General features: G+C 40.7%; 1 protein-coding gene and 1 pseudogene across 1 annotated transcript in view; both read right to left on the bottom strand.

Moving 5' to 3' along the window:
* The window catches only part of SLX4IP (SLX4 interacting protein), a 137,928-nt gene that overhangs the window by 77,025 nt on the left and 40,579 nt on the right, over positions 1-20,324 (bottom strand). The window lies entirely within an intron of this gene.
* Positions 18,786-19,419, bottom strand: LOC134586008 (large ribosomal subunit protein uL22-like; annotated as a pseudogene).

Raw genomic sequence — 20,324 nt, 5'->3', positions numbered from 1 at the left:
TACTAATACTAAGTAAAAATTGCTTAGTATTAGTAGATTCTGCCCCTACTCGCTATACAGTGAGTAAGGGAATGTCTAGTAAACAGTTAAAAAAAAACAAAAAACCCTAGTATTCCCCCCTCCCGAGCCCCCACCTGTGCCGCGTGAGTGGGGGCTATTAAACTGAAGGGGGACCTATTGCCCGCCCACAGCCCCCACCCCTTAGCAGCGGGTGGGGGCCCTAAATTATAATAAGGGGGGACCTATTGTCCTCCCCCCGGCCCCCACCCATGAGTGGCAGGTGGGGGCCCTAAATGAAAATGTGGGGGGAAGGGACCTATTGTCCTCCCCCCTGGCCTCCACCCCTGAGCGGCAGGTGGCATCCCTAAATAACAATAAAGGGTGGGTATTATGGACTTTTATGTGACCTTTTTTGGGGCTGAAAAAGTAAGATATTTAAAAAAAAGAAGACATCAAATGGTAAGTTTTATTTAGGTTTTACAGGTATTTACACCCTGTTCCAAATTATTATGCAAATTATATTTCTCATTTACCTAAATAATTGATGTAAATAACAGTCAGCATAATTCTCATGTTATCAACTATTAAGAGTACAATTCAAATGTTTTATTTTATTGAACAAACCTCCTAAATGATCACAGTATTTTTTTTAAACATAAAAAAACTTACAATGCACTGTTCCAAGGTTCACAAGCTTTTATATATATACTATTTTCATAACAAAAAAATTAAATACTGCAGGGCTCGACAAATCCCAGGCGCCAGGTCGCCGTGGCGACTAGGATTTTTGTCCTGGCATCTGTGATTTGCTGGCCTATTCAGCCCCCGAGGTGGCCGGCTGTCTATTAGCGGAGGCGGGCGGCCAGCAGGCTCATAAAGAGCGAATTGCATCTTAACATGAATGAACAAACTGTTCTCATTCTGTTAGGACGAAATTCAGTAGTGTCGCCATCGTTTTGTCTAAGTGACAGGATGTTCGGGAATACTGACAGAAAGGTGAGAACTGTGGGGAAATTGCTCTGACCACCAGAAATGAAGCACACTTTGTTCCTCCGCTGGTCAGGCGTAGGCAACCTCCATAAGACAAAGTAGTCTGTACTTTGTCTTATGTTTAAAGAAAACTAGAGCAGACAGGAAGAAATTAAGAACACAAGTTCGACATGACCGTGCCGCTTTAATATTCCAAATTCTTTCTTCCTCCCCCTAAGAGAAATCAAATAAAAAAGTATTATGCTAGATACTTTCTTTAATGTGAAATCAATGTGATATATTGAACCATCAATTAGGAAATTTGTAGGTTTTACCAAACCCTAACAATATAAAAAAATAAAAAGTGTTTTTGATTAATACAGTTTCAGAAACTAGAGGTGTCTTAATGTGGGGAACGGTAAAAGAAAAAGGTTTAAATTTTTTTATAAATTGGCAAGTGAAGTGTGTAAAAAGTCAGGGAGTCTATCCAATAATTAAAGAGGAAGGACAACGTGCTTTGCTTGTCTGATGTGCATGCTCACGCTGAATTTGTTTAAAGACAAAAAACGCAAAAATGAGAATAAAATCATGGAGTTGAAAGCAGATATTGAAAAACTTTTTTTCGACCGGTGTCCAGCAGCCTTGCTGGCTAGCTACCATTAGGTTACACACGTGCAGAAGAGACATCACCGCTGGGTGTCCGGGGGCTGGAAGGGGCAGGCAAAGGTGAGAAATACTTACCTAAACCTATCCCTCGCCGGCACTGACATCGTCACCCAACAGGTGATCCTTTGAGACCGCAGGATTCTCCATAGATAAAGATAATTCCTTACCGGTGGAATTTACACTTTTAGATCAAGGCGTCCAATTTCATAAAGAGGTGTGGGTTTCTGCTTTTAATTTTATTTTCTATGACTAACAAATATATATTTGTTAAATATAGGGGATAAGCAAACATGAAATTCAAAATCCTGGGACGCAACAGTTCTACTCTGAAAGTGATGGGGATATTATTTCTAAATATATATTAAGCAATTACATCAAAGGGACACTCCTAACACCTATAGCACTTTAGCCTGCTGAAATGCTTTATGTGTGAGGAGTGTGTCTTCTTTCTTTATACAAAAAGTACAGATTTTAAAAGAAATTGGGAGTATTACAAATTAACCTAAGTTACACCACCTGGCAGTTAATCAGACGATGGTCCTGTTACTTCCTGGTTTGGTTAGCTCAGTGAAGCTAAACTCAAGATGCAGCAATTGCTTAGAGCACCTGCCTTGAAAAGACTTCTCATTGAGCTGCATTGGGAAGTCTGTGATTGGAGAGCCACAGAACGTCTGGGCGGGGTTAGAAAAGGAGGGCTTGTAAAGGCTGCAGAGACTCTACAGAGGTCTACAGCTTTTACAAGTTGATTTTAAATGTACTAACAATTAAAAATATGTGTTATTAAATGCATGCAAAATGTAATTACATGTATATCTACTAAAGAGTTGATAAATACATTTTGTAAAACTTTTTTTTACTTTTATATTTACGTTGGAGTGTTCTTTTAATAACCAAGGTGAGAAAAGAAATACTACTATCTCCACTTGGGAAGTGGGAGGAAGCCATTTCCTATAGATTAAAATAAAAATATGCTTTATCTTCAATGTAAATATTATATCCTGAGTTAATTTTAATGTGTGGTTGTTCTTCTCCCCTGCTGGTTTTAGTGCTTCTACTCACATTCTGACAAATAATTTGATCATTTTCGCATTCCGTTGCACAGCAATTCCGATACATAGGTTTCTATATTAATTAGAGTAATAATTACCATCTGTCAAATTATATGTCGTGGGTTGAAAACCAGCATGACATTCTTTTGTTCCGCACATCATATAATTTAATTATTTTGAGTTCTTTGAGTTTTGTTTTGGTGAAATGATGATCTGTCTGACTGACGCCATGACAGGCTTGACTTTGATTCTTGAATCAGTGGATACAGGATTGGAGTTGCCTTGGCAGATTAATGCTGTAGTTCCTATGGTTTTTATTTAGCTTACAGAGCCAAAGTGAAGCAAGAGAATCCTGAGAAATGAATGCTGATGATAATACCAGATAAGGAGTGAAATGTGGACGTATTTTTGGCCTTCACTTTTTTTTTCAAAATGATGATCAAGTATAACCACAAGATGTAGACGACCTTGAGAATACTTTGTGAAAATACTCGCTGTTTCCCCATCCAAATAAATAAGGGCTTCACTTGCTTGTATAATAACGGTGTTGGAATTATGTAGGTAACCTATACGACAATCATATTACTGCAAAATATATGAAGAAACGTACTTTTATTGTCGATAAATTAAAAAAGTTATATTGGGCTTTCATCGTTTTTAAAGCAGCACGGTCATGCCGAACTTACCTTTCCCCAATCACTTCCTCTTCTCTCCCTCTCTCGGGATCTGTTTTTCATTTCATCCGGTCTGCTCTAGTTTTCTTTGAAACATAAGACAAAGTAGGGACTATGTTGAATGTGAGGGCCCCCACCTGCCGCTCATGGGTTGGAGCAGAGTGTGGACACTAAGCCCCCCGTTTAGTGGTCCCAACTCGCGGTGCAATTTAGGTCTTTCTGTAGATAGCTCCCTAATACCGTGGGAATTAGGGAGCTATCTACTTGCGGCACGAATAGGATCTGAGTTTCATTCATTCAAATGAAATTCTGATCCGAACAAAAACTCCCAAATTGCGTCCTGACATGAATGGACAAACTGTTCTCATTCTGTTAGGACGAAATTTGGTAGTTTTGCCAGCGTTCGAACGCCGAATGAAGCAGTAGGAGGAAGGTGAGAATTGTGGAAAATTTGCTTTGACCACAGGAAATGGAGCGGAATTTGCTCCTCCCCCAGGTCAAAGCTGGTCAAGCTTAGGAAAAATACATAAGACAAAATAGTTCTTACTTTGTCTTATATTTTAAAGAAAACTGGAGCCAAAAGGAAGAAAAGAAGAACAGATCCTAAGAGAGGGAGAGAAGAGAAAGCGATTGGGGAAAGGTAAGTTCGGCATGACCATGCTTTAAGTACATTCTGTTTCGTTGATGCTATAATACAACTGAGCGGGGTTCATTTTACAAACTGTCACTAGATAAAGAGCTCAGTGCTTTGACGGAAATATTGCAATAAAAAAAAAATAGATACAAAAATAGGCTAATATTCCAACAATTACTGTGCCCATTAAGTGTATTCACGGAGGATCTTAGCACCCTCTACAAAATATCAGTACTAAAATTGGTTCTTGACATCCACCGGTACCGTTTCAAGATACTATAATATTACTCGGATATTAGCTAGAATTATCAGAAGATCCTTTAAGTCCTGCAAGTTGTGAGGTGGGCCTCCGTGAATTGGATTTATTGTTCCAGCATATCCAACATATGCTCAATCGTTTTGAGATCTGGGGAATTTGGAGACCAAGGCAATATCTGGAGAACTCAAACCATTCCTAAACAACTTTTAATACCTACCGCCCACTTTTGTATCTTTGTTGATGATAACATTTCCTTTCCGCCCACCAGGGCCACAGTAACTTATTTTATAGCGCAAGTGCAATTTTTTCAAATTATTATTATTATTTTTTTTAAAGGAGTTTTGTTTTTTATAAGAATAAAAATGTACTTAAATTACCGTATATACTCGAATATAAGTCGAGTTTTACAGCACATTTTTGTGTTGAAAAACCCCAACTCGACTTATACTCGAGTCAATGTCTGTATTATGGCAATTTATATTGCCATAATACAGACAGGGAGGCTGGCAGAGAGCGCTTACCTCTCCTGCAGCTCCTGTCAGCTCCCTCCTGCTCCGCGCCGGTCCGGTCAGCACCTCTGTCAGCTCCCAGTGTAAGTCTCGCGAGAGCCGCGGGGTCATAGTGCGGCTCTCGCGAGACTTACACTGGGAGCTGACAGAGGAGCTGACCGGACCGGCGCGGAGGAGGAGGGAGCTGACAGGAGCTGCAGGAGAGGTAAGCGCTCTCTGCCAGCCCCCCTCCACTGAACTGCCAATGCCACTGGACCACCAGGGAGAGCCCCCCTCCCTGCCATGTATCAAGCAGGGAGGGGGGGACAAAAAATAATAATAATAATAAAATAAAAAATAATAATACAACAACAAATTTTTATTAAAATAATTAAAAATAATAATAATAATAATAAAAATGCCCACCCCCAACCAAGGCTCTGCAACACACACACACACACACACACACTGCACTCATACATTATATACATAAATATTCAATTAATATAATTTTTTAGGATCTAATTTTATTTAGAAATTTACCAGTAGCTGCTGCATTTCCCACGCTAGTCTTATACTCGAGTCAATACGTTTTCCCAGTTTTTTGGGGTAAAATTAGGGGCCTCGGATTATATTATATTTCTCTGAAACTGCTATGTTTACAGCTGCAGGGTTAACCCTAGATGGACCTGGCACCCAGACCACTTCATTAAGCTGAAGTGGTCTGGGTGCATATAGTGGTCCTTTAAAGCACCTGCCTTTTCTTCTAGGACTACATATTCTCAAACTGTTGGGAGAAACACAATCTGGGGTTACAGAGGGCAATTAATATACAAACAGGGCATGTATGGGCCTACACATTAACATTAAAGGGGCATATCATGCACCCACACACTAAGTGCTGATACAGTGTATTTAAAAAAAAAATAATAATTTAAGACTACTGCAGGTAGTTTATTTATTTTTTTTTTTAAGAATTCAAAGGAAATGCATCGGTTTTCTTAAATAGCTAGACAAAATAATGGCTTATCTTCTCACTGGTCAAATGATCCCTAGCATGCAGGTCTATGCCAAAGGTACATTGTGTATGCAGAGAACTGACTGACAACAGAGTAGCAGGAGATCCCCTTACTGATGGTTCTCCTGCTCTCCTTTACAGAAACTATGCCCTGACTGTAGTTGCTGTGACTCTCGCTCTGGTGACTAAAATGACTATAGATGTGGACACAAAGACTCCATTCCAAAACCAATGGGAAGACAAAGTAATGTATAACCATTATAGGAGAGGTGTTTCTTCAAGTGGAGCCTGTAGCAGGTGTTGGAGGTTGGAGATAGAGTTGCAATAGTGTAATACCCGAAAATAGTGGCAGCACTAGAAAGGGAATAATTAACGAAGTCATTTCAAGTTAATCTTTTTTTTTTTTTTTTTTTGTTTATGGGTGCAGAACACAACAATTGAATTAAGGGACTACATGCGTGTGCGTGAGGGTGGTTTGCTAACATCGTTAGAACAATTTTGAGACATTACTTGGAACAGTGCTATAAATGTTGTACCAGAAAGCTATTAATTGGCGCAGGCTATTACGGGTAGGCTATTTGGCTGCTGGGTAACCTGCTAGTCAGCTGCACTTTAACGATAGGTGGACATAATGGAGATTATAAAATCGCAGAGGTAAGTTTAAACTACCTGGCTCTGAGCTAAACAAATAATAATGAGAGGTAGTCTATGGCATATTTTGCAGCATCTCTGGGTAGTAGTTATGTTATATGTTGGCTAGCAGTGTCAGCTTAGAGAAAAAAAAACTTTAGTCCAAGTTATGAGAAGGAGTATGTCCATGGGTGTTGGCTTGTTACATTTGTCCGTCAGGTTAAGTGGGTTTTTCTGGGTCGTCTACGTCGATTTCATCACCGGAGCTGGCCATCAGGCAGATCGGGTCTTACCTCCCTTTCATCCGATGCCCAGTCTGCGGGGAGGAATGCGGTCACGCTGCCGTGGGTTTAACAACGGGAAGTGCAGAGACCTTGGGAGGTGAGTTGCAAAGTCCCACAACGCTGTCTGAGAGATCTGCCATCGGTGTGGAGGCTTGTGCATGTAGGCACTGGTCAGCTGTGTCGTCCCTGATCTGGGCTGTAACGCAGGTTTATTATTGGCTGGGTGTGTGCCGGTTGTCAGTTCGCCTCTGCCCTTCAGGCTTGTCTTGGTGGAGCAGTGAGCGGGAGATGGCTTTGGGCTTCCGTTTTGATTATGGTGCCATGTTGGTTGTGGGCATCTGTGGCCCTGGAGGGTGGTGGGCGGTCCGTCGGAGCTTCCCGTAGGCGGCCGGGGTGCCTTTGCATGGCCTCCAACAGGCCGCTTCGTGCGGGTAATGCCCTTTCGTCGCTTTGTCTGCTGAGTCCCAGCGCCCTGCACTCTCCTCCGCATCGGCAGCGCTGTGCTTGGGCGTCCCGGCTGCTTTTTAGGGGGTGCGCTATGATTCTTTGTCGGTGAAGAAGGCATTGGTCTGGGATGTGAGTGCCTTGCCTCCAATCGTTCCCAGAAGCGCAGGCAGACAGCTTCAAATTTAGCCTTGAAAGCCGTTGCCCATTCCTCAGTAGTTTGCTGCTTCAGGTCAGTAGCTCCACCGTCGGCCAGTCTGTGTGGTGTGGCGCTGACTTGCGTCCCAGAGGTGGGTGCTCGCCATATGCTGGTGGACCGGGATGACCCCCACCGGTCCAGAGGGGGGGGAACTGGGACCCTTCCACACCAAAGTCCTCACCCGTGGCGGGGGGAGAGCGGCCGCCTCTCCCGCTCCCACCTGTCGGGTAGGCCTCCGTCGCTTGTCCGGTATATATTGCTCGTTTCGCCGCTTGATGGGTAGCATTGCACTCCGCTTGATGTTCCCTGTATATTTCTGGGTCTTTTGACCCGATTAGTCTCCGTTTTGGACGGGAAAAGTGGCTTTTTTTGCGTATTTGTGCCGGAGCTCTTGAGGTTGTCAACCACTCGGCTCTGCGGTCAGGCCCCGCCCCTCAAGTTAATCTTTATATTAAATTATTGCTTAAGAAAGTGTTAACATTTAAAGTGGGCATCAGTTCTTAATATTGAGTGAGCATACATTAAAAGGGGCGCACCAGGCACCCATACATTTTCAAAGTAACATGTAAACTAGGATATAGTGATGATGGATGGTTCAGAAACATTTGCCATTACGCAGAAATAAAATAATAAAAGTGAATACTTATTTGAATCAAATTTCCCTGGTGTAGCTGATGATATGCATGTTTGCATGGCAGGTTCTAGAGCACCCCTTGTCGCTAAATAATGGTGTTTCTACACTGTTATTTTTTTGTTTATTTCCTTGACTTACCAATTTCTTCGATGTTTTCGAAAAAGTAATTCCATTGGAACATTAAAATACTTTAACCTAACTGCGCATTTCAGAGCGATTTATAGTTCACATTTAATTACATTTATATGTTGTTTAAAAACAAACAATTTGTTGCCAGTGAAAGCCAGACTATAATCTTTAAATCACCACTCTATTAATAATGAGCATAAAGTGACGGCATAATGCGGAAATTCTATTTTTATTCCGAGTCACAGATCAAATCATTCGGGTCCATTATTAAACACAAAGTCCCTTTCTCTTTATTTCCTGATTACAAGTCTGCTCTACATCATTGACAGTTCCCAAGCAACTTTTCAACACTCCTTATCTTTAGTCTGGTTTCCCACTGTCAAATTCTGTTTTCCTAAGAATAATGCTTCAACAAAACGCTTTACACCTCCCTGTACTTTTGCATTATTTGCACTGGCGTGATTTCGCTTAACGCTTTGAAAGTAATCTGGAGCAGAGAACTGATAATATTATCCAATTGCTGATCAAACTAATAATAACTATGCCAAGGTGAGGTGTGTTAATGCCCACAGCCTAACAAGGCATTGCTGGAAAAGCACGATGCATTCTTATTTCAGACAAAAATTAAATTCACGACTTTGTAAAAAGATCCTCTTCTACGGCTATCAACACCTACTACAGGATGGCACGACACGGATATAGAACGGGAACAAATTTAAAGTCAACGCTCTACATGCAATTGCTAAAAATATTTGGGGGGTAACTTGACAGTGACTTGAGGCATTTTGATTTGTAAAATATATTCGTGTAACTATTTTAATGTATTCTATAGATAAAAATAAAACGTATATTAAAAAGAATAATAAAATAATAAAAAAATAAAAAAGATACTTGCAGAATGTATATTCCATTTCTTTTCATAAAGAAGAAATGGATGGGAACAAGGCACGCGCGGGCCAACTCTGCACTCCTCCTATCAAATGCTGCGATCAGCGCGGGAAGTATACAAAAGGAGTGCAGCTGTGGTTTAAACTCCGTGCCAACTACCTCGATCCTCAGAGGCGGGAGTAGGTGGATACTTTAAATATTAGCAAGGAGGAACCTGACTAAATCAGTATGCACTATCATTTGTATAGATTTTATTTCTCTATGACACTTTAATGTCATATATGAAGAATGGTTAAGATGACAAAGAGATAAATATTAAAGGGACACTGTAAGCATAGTGTCTGCTTCATTTCATTAAACTGGTTATAGTGTATAGAGTCCCCTGGTTCTGCCATTTTATTCAACATAAAACAGTCTTATGTTTTTATGCAAAATATGAGTCCTCAGCAGCCAATCCCATCTGTGCTGCTATGGATATTAGCAGGGCTCGAGTCCTGCAGGAACGCATGGCAACGGCTGTGATGCCGGGAGCCGGAATGTGACATAATTCCAGCCTCGGCATACTAAACAGCGGGCAGAAGAAGTGAGGAGCTGCCCCACACTGGACCCCAAGGAGGTGTGTGTTTGACTGTCAGTGAATGTGTGTATGTGTGTGTGTCTGTCAGTGAGTGTATGTATGTCAGTGAGTGTCTGCCTGTGTGTGTGCCTGTCAGTCAGTGAGTGAGTGTATGTCTGTCAGCAAGTGTGCGTGTGTATGTCTGTCAGTGAGTATATGTCTGTCAGTAAGTGTCTGTGTGTGTGTGTGTGTGTGTGTCTGTCAGTGAGTGAGTGTATGTCTGCCAGTGATTGAGTGTATGTCTGCCAGTGAGTTTGTGTGTGTGTGTGTGTGTGTGAGAGTGAGTGTATGTGTGTGTGTGTCAGTGAGTGAGTGTATGTGTGTCAGTGAGTGTGTGACATTAGGGGGCGGCAAAATGGATCTTTGCCTAGGGCGGCAGAATTCCTTGCAGCAGCCCTGCTCACAGCCCATAGGAACGTGCATTCTGCAACTTGTAAACAATGCCATTTGTTTTAAATTGTCTGAAAGGGGGAGATCATCTGTGCATTAAAATATAGTGATCTGTGGAGCTAGACTTTCCCTTCAAAGTCTCTGACTCTTTTTAGTATTCTTTTACTGTGATAGACCATGGAGACAAAGACATTTTTTAATGTAATTTTTCCTCTTTCGAAAAACTGTACAACTTTAAGCATTTATATTAATAGGAAGAAAAATATCTAAGTATGTAACCAAGGAAGGTACATTTACATCTAAAGTATGTCCTGGGGTCGAAATGTTACTAACTAACTCAACAGTAGTCATTTTATAAACCTCACAAGGATGAAAGTCTTAGCTGACCTTGCCAGGAGCAAAATCTTTAACAGTGAGACATCGCAGCTGGTATCCTAACCAGTGGGCTATCGCTCGGTCAATTGACATCATACGGCCATAAAGAGTGAAAGGGACTCTCCGATGCCAGGAAAACATATCCATTTTCCTGGCACTGCAGGACCCTGCAGTGCCCCTCTCCCTCCCACCCCGCATCCCATGTTAAAACCCCTTCAGTGACTTACCTGAATCCAGAGCCGAAGTCCCGGCGGGGGTTACCTAATGCGCAGCCACGGCAATGGCCGCGCGCGCGCATTAGATCTCCCCATAGGAAAGCATTATTCAATGCTTTCCTATGGGGATTCTGGCGACGCTGGAGGTCCTCATACATAGCGTGAGGACGTCCAACGTAGTTTAAAACACTTTTTGTGTTCTAAGAATAGATAGAACAGCCACTAGAATAGATAGACAGCCACTAGAGGAGGACTTATAACTGCAAGGTAATTATTGTAGCTTATAAAAACTGCAATAATTACACTTGCAGGGTTAAGGGTGGTGGGAGTTGGCACCCAGACCACTCCAATGGGCAAAAAATGGTCTGGGTGCCTGGAGTGTCTCTTTAAATGCACGAAAGCTATTTGGAATCTGTAGTTTCCCTTTAAATATCCTCGTGCTGCTTTTATCCTTAGTGATTAACAAAACGAGCTTTCTGTTGAACTGGCGTGATCTTATTCAGACCTGATTTTAGTACAGTGTAAAAAATAAAAAGTCAGCAAAGTTACATATTAAATCAGGCTGATAACATTGGTGCACACAATATTTTTTTTTAACTTTGTTGGAAAGTCAGACTGTTTACTTGGTTAAGTGCTGGAGACTATGCTCCACGTGTGTGGTCGAAACAGCTCAGTATCACAACTCGGAATAAAAACAGCAATATGCTACATTTATATTACTGCAGCAAAATCAGTGGTGAAATATTTCAACATGCATGACCGCTATGACTTGCCTAATTCCTTAAATGGCAATTTTATAAAGTTATAGATTTTTTTTCTTTTTAAATATAACTAAACAATACGAATGCAACAATGCCAGATGGAACCATATACAAACCCAGAAACAATCTCTCTGAAAAGAAGCAAAGGCTGAAATGTATTCATATAATCACTGACATTACATAGATTTTCTAAAATGAAGGTGTAAACACGTTGTGAAGCTTATTCGCACAGGATAGCCTTTGTTTCATATAGAACACTCTAGATTGCTGGGTATTTTTTTCCCTAGACAGATTATACCATGCAAGGAATTTGCAAATTAGAACCAAGTCGCTTGAAGATACTGTCACTTTCTGATGACAGTTGCCCTTTTCAACCCACTAGAAGTGAATGGAGCATTTATTGAAGTGAGATGGACAGTGTCCTTAGGAGAAAAGCGAAAATAAGTGTATTCCAAGTCACAGACAGGCAATGTTTTGACTTTGATGAGCCTTTGACATGTAGCAGCTCTGTAGGAAATACAGTGATCAGCCGCAACATTAAAACCACTGACAGGTGAAGTGAATAATAATAGCAGGAAAAAAATGGGCAAGCAGAAAGTTCTGAGTGATTTGATAAAGGCCAGATTGTGATGGCATCTCCAAAATGGCAAGTTTTGTGTCATGTTTCTGGCATGAAGCAGTGAGTACCGACCAAATGTGGTGCAAGGAAGGACAACTGGTGAACCAGCATCAGGGTCATGGGCGTCCAAGGCTCATTAGCTCACATGAGAAGCGAAGGCTAGCCCGTCTGGTCTGACCACACAGAAGAAATACTGTATCTCAGTTTGCTGAAAAACTTAAAGCTGGCCATGACAGAAAGGTGTCAGAACACACAGTGCAGTACAGTTTGTTGTGCATGGGGCTGCGTAGCCACAGTATGGTTAGAGTGCCCATAATGACCCCTGTCCACCCCTGAAAGCACCTTCAATGGGAATGTGAGTATCAGAACTGGATCATGTTGCAATGGAAGAAGGTTGCCAGTTCTAATGAATCACGTTTTGTTTTATATCAGGTGGATGGCTAGGTGCGTGTGCATCGTTTATATGGTGAAGAGATGGCAGCAGGGTGCACTATGGGAAGAAGTCAGGCCTGCAGAGATATTGTTATGCTCAAGGCAATGTTCTGCTGGGAAACCTTGGGTCCTGGCATTCATGTGGATGTTAGACGTACCACGTACCACGTACCTAGAAATTGTTGCAGACCACGTACACCCCTTCATGACAATGGTGTTCCCTGATTTTTAAGCAGGATAATGAACCCTGCCACACTGTAAAAAATGTTTAGATATGGTTAGAGGAACATAACTAAGAGCTCAAGGCGTTGCCTTGGCCTCCAAATTCATGCTGGCCCGATCTCGCAACTTGCAGGACCTAAAAGATCTTCTGCTAATGTCTTTGTCTTGCTGTCAGATACCTCAGGACATGGTCAAAGGTCTTGGAGTCCACCAGAGGCATCAGAACTGTTTTGGGAAAACAATAGAAGTCAGGTGGGTTTATTGTTGTGGCTGAGTACGTGATCCTTTTTCTTTAATCCATTGTATAAGAGATAGTGCCTTCCGTCTGAGTGGCAGAGTATAAGCTTTGAATATATGACTGGTATATGAAAGGATGGTATTCAAATACCATCCTTTACTTGCAGCATGTGCTTGGACTCATAAGACATCTGGAATTTGTGTTGGATGACTGGATGTGACGTCCAAGTACAGCGTTGAATGCCAACTCAACTTTCATAAAATAGAAGCAGGGTTATCCACTTAAGTATTAACTGTGTGAATTGTTGGAAAGAGGTGAATTGAATTCCAATATAAATCCTAATTCTAGGCCAAAGCAGTCAAAGCGAAAACATATCTGTCTTGGAAAAATAAAACATTTAAATTCACTTTGTTTTTACTTTAGGTTATCATTAATTTCTGAAAACTCATATCTTGAAAGTGTTTAAATAATAATAAAAAATAAGTAAAAATAAAAAAAGCACAACACCTACATTTTCGATTAGTGATCTCAATGTGCTGTGACCTCAGATAATCCTGGAAGGGAATTAGCAGGTTTTCCCTGCGAGATAGGCAGTTGAAGCACACATGGCCAGGACTATGACATTATCCTTAAAATTGAGGTTTACCTACAGATTAACGATCAATAAGAAGACAAGGCTGGAATTTTTTGTAGTTGGTCACAACAGGAGAAAATGTTTAGGAGGCTAGTTTTTAAATCAAGGGGCAAATCTATCAACATGCATACAAATCCTTGTAATTCTCTAGAACAGGGAATTTGGTTACACCACGGCCTTCTGGGCAGTGTAAAACATACTGGGCACTAGTTAAATCTGCCAATTTTCCTCCAGTCCTTTCCTCAAAGCACAAGTCTCCACATGCTTTGCAGTAAGAACCTCCTCCTTTTGGCTGGCACCTCATCCTTGAATGACCAGAAAGTCCCCATTAATACCCCCCACAAGATGTGAATCGGGAGGTAAGCTTACAACTCACCCGAGCAGGGACATGAAAAGTTTAAGTTTTGTGGTTTCTTAGGAAGGAATTTAAAAAAAAAAAAAGCTAAATGTTACTTTTGTTGTTCCTCTACAAGCAAGATGTATAAGCCCTCTACTTCTTACAAGGATAATAAATATGTTGTAAATTAAAAACATGGCATTAAAGTCAATTTACGGCTTTCATCTGGATTCCAGAATTCTTTGTAAAATATTTTTATAATTATCCTGTTTTAAAACTGAAGATGGTATACTAATGTTCGTTTCGGGAGAATTTAGAATGATTAATTGAGCAAGCTGTACAGTTGTTGACAAAATAAATCAAGCAAGAAACTGAATTTATGTACACATCTATGTAAGCCCAAGCTGAATATGGCTGGATAAAGAAGGAAGATAAACATTGTAGGTAAGATAGGTCCAGTCTAGGTGTTCATATATTGGGGTTATAAGTTCACTTATTGACAGCGTTAATTTTCATCCTAAGGCTAATAAAACAGAGTTAACAGTAACAAGTACACTTATAAGAACACTCCAAGCACACCAACTATTACAGTGGACATACAGTGGTGTGGCCCCAAACGATGAGTATTTAATTTATTGGATGCAATGAGTGTCATTCAAGGACGTGCGGCTCTGAATGCATTCAATCACAACCACTTCTGGGCCAAGCTTGAAGAAGGCTTCTGCCACCTTCGTCCTTGTGTTTAATGGAATTTCTCCACCAAGAAGAGCAGGTTTTGGGCATGACACAATCAATTCTATAGAAAGTGCATTTCTATCACAACTGAATGTTAGGGGAAGACAGACCCCTAATCTCAACGAACACTCACTGTCCCTTCGTTCACTTTATTTTATAGAGCATGATGTATCGCTATCTCTCACTGCCTTTCGACGACCTCGATAACTCCATAAAAGTATTTAAATTTATTTTCCGTCAACTCGGCAGACAATTACTTCAAAATTTCTCGTCTGCAATGTTTTGCATCGATCTCCATTACCTCTAGATTGGCAGGTTCAATGGCCATCATGCGCTCGAAAGTAAAAAGTAGTTTAAACTAATTTAAGCATTGATCAGGATGGGGGACATAATTTTCTTTAAAAAAATATTTATACGGGTTAGAGTAACCCTTTAACAGGGTTATTCACTAAAGGGAGAATTCAAAGTCAATTGAAAGTGAATTTCGAATTTTAAAAAGGGCACTCTGGACCCCTAGAGCACTTTTGTTTGCTGAAACGCTTAATGTGTGCTTCATTTTATTTAGACTGCAGATTTCAATAGAAATTGTCACTTTTGTGAATTAACTATAGATAGAAATATAGATAGAGATCTATCTATCTATCTCAAAAAACAAATAAGTTATGGTGGGGAAAAACTGTGATTGAAAACCCCTTCCACCTGAAGTCTGTGGATAGTCAATACAATGTTAAACAAATATCTGCACACCAGTCATGCCATGAGACTTGCTTTTCCCACAGAAATCACAAATCTGCAGTAATGGTACTACCGCAAAGGATTCTGGGTGGGCATATGCAAAAGTCTTATGGCTTGACTGGTGTGCAGATAGTTGTTTAACATTGTATTCACACACATATACACATACAAATAAATACATACATACAAAGCCTGAATAGTCACACACATATTTGTTTGAATATTGTACCAATTTATACCAAATTTGTGGAGTCCATTACTTGCCATATTCAGGTGATTGAACTACATGCAAAGAGGACACCTAGTCTCGCAGCCTAGGTGTTTTCTTTGACTCCGTCCTCTCCTTCACCCCTCAAGTCCAGTCGATCGCCAAATCCTGCCGCTTCCATCTCAAAAATATAGCTCGCATCCACCCCTATTTAACACCAGACGCAACTAAGGTGCTGGTCCATACCTTGTTCTCTCTCGCCTTGACTACTGCAATCCCCTTCTCAGTGGTCTTACGTGTTCCCAGATTGCACTGCGGCAATCTATAATGAATGCGGGGGTGAGGCTCATTTTCCTCTCTGCCCGCACCTCCCATGCCTCCCCCTCTGCCAGTCCCTACATTGGCTTCCACTTAGATATAGGGTTTAATTTAAGATTCTGGTGCTTGCTTAGAAGTCCCTACATAATGCTGCTCCAACCTACCTATCCTCCCTAATACACAAGTATGTCCCATTAAGGAAGACCTACGCCTGACCTCTGTCCGTACTCCCACATCTAATGCTCTCCTCCAAGACTTCTCCAGGGCTGCACCTTTTCTGTGGAACTCCCTTCCCTTCTCCGCTAGACTTTCACCCAGTCTCCAATCCTTCAAAAAATCTTTGAAAACACACTTCTTCAGAAAAGCATATAATTTAAACTGTTAGTGGGTTTTTATTCCCTTTCCTCCCCCCCCCCAGGACTCCTCTCCTGCAACTGCCAAAATTAACCAAAGTTCTCAGTGAATACTTTTCTAGCAACCTATTTCATTACCCCTACTTATACCTTTTGTGTCACTATACCCCACTCCCTCTAGCATGTAAGCTCATTGAGCAGGGCCGCAGCATCCATTTGTCTGGTTACAATTACATGTCTTGTAGTCCACCCAATGTACAGCGCTACAGAATTTGCGGGTGCTACATAAATAATAATAATAATAATAATGTAAGTGGCATAAAGCAAGACATTGGTTTGAAGGTTCCCGAGTTAGAACACATACATTACAAACATATCAACCTCAGACTTATTTATGCTTCTGACCTTTGACCCAAGATGTTAAGTTCTGAAAGAAATCTACGCACCCGGGGTCATTTTAAGACATATATAGAAAGCCAGCATACTATAAAAAGCAGCAAAGTATTTTTTTTCCCAGGGTGTTGGTAAAATTAACGATCAGTAGAGGATAACGTCATCCAACATCTAAAGGTAATTATTATCCCTGGTTGTAATTTAGAGAGCTTGAGTAGGCTTTCGGGCTTTTGTAGAATGTTTTTTACTGTTCCTGTGAGAGAGAAATGAAGGCGTGTGAGACTGATAACAATGCCTTCAAGAAAGAATTCATGGCATTTCTCAGTGTAGCTGTTTATAGAAAATAGTTTATCTACATACCAAGGATAAACCATTAACCTAAATCATTCTATGGCGATGTGCATCACCTACGTGTACATCAAACGTAGATTTTAAAAAGTCTCATTCAAACAATGGCATGTACACACATAGCTAAAAGACCATTATGACAACATATGCTGGAAATTGGTCCAGAGCATCGCTTATCACCTTGCTAAGTTCAAGTACAAGACAGCATCTATTACATCTATTCCAGGTTTCCTGCTTTACCAGTGTTCGGTGATGCAAATAAGACTAAAGAGTCCTCAGGAGAAAAGACTACTGCTGAAACAAAGTGATCTAAAGTCTGGTAAAAAAAGGGAAAAAGAGGAAGAGTCACCAAATGGAATGTACTGACTTGCTGGTTCCACTGGTTTCAATGGCCAAAGCACCACTATTAGTACGTTAGCCCATTTCTAAGAGCAGAATGTGTTGATAAATCTTTGCCAATGTGTCTACTCCATGAGTTCCGAAGCCAGGGTGTGAGAAGTAAATAAATAAGGACCGCCGTGCATTATTTCTTGAGTAGAGGCAGTAGGAGTATGAAGGTACATGATACTTCGGCCCTAAAGTTTATGTGGATTTCTGTCAAACGTTTTTATCGTTTTGTGTCGTCGATAAATATGGTAGTTTTATGATCATATAGTAACCAACTGGTTTCTCTGTGGTTCATTTCGAGGTACTAGAGAATCTCAGCAGGAACTTGTATTTTTTGTGGTCCACAGATTTGAGCCTTGAAATAGCACTCAGTGTGAGATTGATCTGCACATCACTTATATTTATGGTCAATTAAGTTGTAAAATAGCCACATGCCAATTCACCACTTTTTTCTTAATTTAACAATAAGTTTTTCCATTTCAGTTGGACAAATAAATCCCGATGTCTCCACAACTTTCTCCGAACTACGTATATGCCAATCAGGACAAGCAAAATTAACTTTTTTTCAGATTTTCAACTTTTTCTGGAGGCTCCATTTCAAATTACCTGATTTTTTTTCGACATAGCTTTCTATGCCAATGAATGAATTAGAATCTTGACTAGTTTCCAAAGTAACCTAATACAAAGGCGGCTAAACTCTGGTACACTGGTACAAGTTACACATTAGGTTTCCTGTGATGTTCAGACGGCTGTTTAGCTGGCTATGCATCATGGGAAATGTGGTACATAACACAAAGGTGAGCCGACAGTGCCCTAACATGCTGCATTATTTTACCTTTCACTAGCTAGGAAAGGAAACAGACCCTTCTGATCTAAAATGCTACAGTATCTATAAACATAATTCAAACATAATTTTAGAAAACTATTAAACTGCACCATTAGCTTGTTTATAGGCATTTAAAAACACTTTTATTATGTGCAAGACTTTAAAGGGTTCTGTCACTCATTTTTGTCACAGCTGTCCTCTCATTAGTAGACATTAACTCCTCAAGCCACACTGATAAGCGGGCAAATAAACCATCTGTGTCCTTCAAGTAACTTTCAATTATCAAGTTTATAGATAAGCTAAGCACACAGAGCTGGGTGCCTACATGCCTCTTTGACAACTAAAATCTAGCTCCTTCCACCACAACAAGAGCAACCAAAGCCACAGGACTGGCATTTTCAGCCACATTAAAGCGTCTATAAACAAAGCATTCTTCATCAAACTTTAAAATAAAGGAAAAGAAAAAAGAAAAAAGCCATGAAATCTCTATACATAAAAGGAATGCAGAAATCACTGAATATCTACATGGAGGAACACGGCATTCCAGGTCTGGTATATAGCCCAGAGTGGTCTATTCACTAAACAGCACACAGTAGGTGACTTGAAAACAAAACTGCTTAAACAGCAGACTGTTCAAAACTCGCCATCTCAATTTGGTTTCTAATTTTTACAATCCGGTTTCTTTTTTTTTTTTACTGTTTTAGTTTATTTCTGTACATCAGAGGAACATTACTCCCGAGCCATAAGCTTCTGCTTTTTCAGTTTTTTCTGGGAGAAATTTTTTCTTTTGAGCCAACTCCTCTTCAGGTTTTAGGACAATCTGCTCCTTTTCTGTTAAAATCATCTCGATGTGGCATGGTGAGCTCACGTAAGGGTTGATGCGTCCATGAGCACGGTATGTACGCCTGCGCATCTTGGGGGCCTTGTTGACCTAAATGTGCTCAATGACTAAGGAATCAACATCCAAACCCTTGAGCTCTGCGTTGCTCTCTGCATTTTTCAACATGTGCAAGAGGAAGTCTGCACTCTTTTTAGGCCAACGTCCCTGTGTCCAGTTCCATTGTTTGGCCTGGGCACATCTGCCAACACCACCGTTGTAACGACGGAAAGGAACACACTGCTTCTTAATGGTGACATCTTTTAAGAATTTAGTGGCTTTACGGATGTGCATGCCCTTGATAGCTTGAGTAGTCTCACGAGTGTTCTTAAAGTGCACTCTGAGATTGGAACCCCTTGTATTGCATGATTTTGTGGGGTTTTCCGCGTCAAGAGAGTAGCGGACCAGTTTCAGAGATTAACTCAGGCTGCGCAGGAAGAGCTACAATCTGGTTTCTAATTCAGCACAGTAAGATTCTCAGTAAAACACAAATATTTATTTAGAAAATATTTTACCAGGATGGATAAATTGAGATTTCTCTCGTTTTCAAGTATGTCCTGGGTTCACAAAATATGTTGAAATGGCATTAAAATGACCCTGTCATGACAGATATAGTTTTGCAGTTTTCTCACCATATGGCTTGACTCATGTTGTACAAGTAAGTGTTTCTTCCCATAATACTGTTAAACGCTCATATTTTAATTTATTTCCATCCCTGTCTCCTGCTGACAGCATCAATCATGTTTTCAGTGGTTGTTACATTTGCTGTAAGGCACATCTCTCCTGCATACCCCTGTTTGGGAAGCACAGACTTGCTTCACGTTACAGGTTAAATGTCACCAACACTTTACGTTGGCTTTAAGTAAATAAAACATTTACAACACAGCAGAATGGGATACAAGAACTGTGGAAGGTTCTGTTGGTTCTTAGCCTCATTCTCTGGTCCTCATTGGATGAGAGAGCCACTGAAAGCCATCCTCAAGTAACCTGACCATTGATAACTATGCACATGACTCGAGACACCGAGGTTACTTTACTTATATGTCTGGGCTTCACGGACTCACAGAAAGGTTAGTAATTGTAAACTGCTCCGAGGTCTGAATGGCCAGACACACACACACACACACACACCAAAGGATAATGAGCAACTAGATACCTTATTCCAAGGACAGAGACTTTGGTGGAGGTGAACATGTCAGAAGTCCTGCAGGAATGTCATGTAGTCAGGGAACATCGTAAAGACACTAGTACAGGATTTAAAAAGGACTCACATTTTGGAACAAGTACAGGGTTAAACAGACACAGGGGAGACTTTGTGCACTGCAGTGCTCGGAGAAACT

This window comes from Pelobates fuscus, chromosome 2 (assembly GCF_036172605.1).
Source record: "Pelobates fuscus isolate aPelFus1 chromosome 2, aPelFus1.pri, whole genome shotgun sequence".
Classification (NCBI taxonomy): Eukaryota; Metazoa; Chordata; class Amphibia; order Anura; family Pelobatidae; genus Pelobates; species Pelobates fuscus.
The sequence above is the reverse complement of the archived record's forward strand: the minus strand, read 5'-3'. Positions and strand labels throughout refer to the sequence as shown.